The sequence below is a fragment of the Neopelma chrysocephalum genome, unplaced genomic scaffold (genome assembly GCF_003984885.1).
Source record: "Neopelma chrysocephalum unplaced genomic scaffold, ASM398488v2 Primary Assembly neopelma1_93691, whole genome shotgun sequence".
NCBI classification, from domain to species: domain Eukaryota; kingdom Metazoa; phylum Chordata; class Aves; order Passeriformes; family Pipridae; genus Neopelma; species Neopelma chrysocephalum.
Genome location: NW_020922405.1, coordinates 515 through 1,924, shown reverse-complemented (window position 1 = coordinate 1,924; position 1,410 = coordinate 515). Strand labels below are relative to the sequence as shown.

The following is a 1,410-nucleotide window of genomic DNA, read 5'->3' as shown; positions in this document are numbered from 1 at the left end:
GCGTCGCTCAGGCCTGTGGCGTCCTCAGGGGGGCTCGGAGACTCTAGTCTTTGGTGTCATCATTGCGACAGGGAGATCCCCCCAAAAAAAGGGATGGGGAACCCCAATTCTACCAACCTCAGCCCCCCAACTCCACGGTCCATCACCTCCTTCAATCTCTTCCAAACAGCCCCCCCATATTTCGCTCTCCCCCCCCGCCAAGGACATCCCAGGCCCACAGAACCCCTCAAACCCTCCCCAAGGATTCGCCGGGCCCACAGAACCCCCAAAATCCTCCCCAAGGATTCGCCGGGCCCACAGAACCCCTCAAACCCTCCCCAAGGACATCCCAGGCCCACAGAACCCCTAAAATCCTCCCCAAGGATTCGCCGGGCCCACAGAACCTCCAGGGCCCTCCCATGGCCCTCCCACGGCCCCCGATGCCACCCAGGACACCCCTAAATAACCCCAAACTCCCCCCTCCCACAATGACACCCCCAGCCCGTTTCTCACCCGCTCCCGCCCCGAAAAGGCCCCGACTCCTCCCGCGGCCCCTTTTATAGCCAGCCCGCATGACCCCGCCCACTGCAGGCCACGCCCAGCCGCTTCAAGAGGGCGGGGCTGCCCAGCGGCGGGAAAGCGAGGTCACGCCCTCCCCGCACAAGCTCCGCCCCTTTTGCCTTATTGGAGCATTAGCGCCCTCTCATAGGCCACGCCCCCTCTCCTCGCAGACCCCGCCCCTTTTCCCTTATACGGAGCTTCCATTCATTCTAAGCCCCGCCCCCCGCACAGGCCACGCCCCCACGCGTTTGAGGCCGTTTCGGCAACTTTATTACCAAAAAACAAGAAATTTTACAGCCCGGGGGGGTCGGGGGGGGTCCCCGGGGGGGGTTTGGGGGATCCCGGGGGGGGGTGAGAAGGTTCCCCAGGCCCCTCCCCCCAGCTGCTGCACGGGGAAAAACTTCACGTTTTGGGAGGTTTTTCTTCTTCTCGGGGTTTTTTTTTGTCTTTTCAGGCCGTTTTTCTACAAACCCCCCCCGGGGTGGAAGGGGGGGGGGTGGCGGCCCCTCCCCCGCGGGCGGGCCGGGTTTTTTGAGGGGGGGGGGGGTTCGGAGTGGAAGATGAGGGGGGGTCCCGGGGGGGTCCCGGCGGCGGCGGGGCCTGGGGGGTCCTTATCGGGTCTGTTCGACTGCGGGGGGACAGAGAGAGGGGGGAAAGGGGGGTCAGGGGAGGCACCAGGAGCCCCCCCAGCACCCCCAGACCCCTCCCAAAACACACACAGATCACCCACGGAGCGGGGGGGCTGCTGCCCCCCAAACTTGCTCCAAGACCCCAGAACCCCCAAACCCCCTCCACACCTCCCCCAGAACCCCCAAAGCTCCTCCAAACCCCCCCCAGAACCCCCAAACCCCCTTCAACCCCCCCCCCAGG

At 65.3% G+C, this 1,410-nt stretch overlaps 1 long non-coding RNA gene across 1 annotated transcript in view; it reads right to left on the bottom strand.

The window, feature by feature from the left end:
* Nucleotides 1-792: 792 nt before the first annotated feature.
* LOC113980323 overlaps nt 793-1,410 on the bottom strand; it is a 1,046-nt gene continuing 428 nt past the window's right edge. The window contains exon 2 of the long non-coding RNA XR_003538116.1: nt 793-1,168. This is a non-coding gene — a long non-coding RNA (uncharacterized LOC113980323). The remainder of the gene's footprint in view (nt 1,169-1,410) is intronic.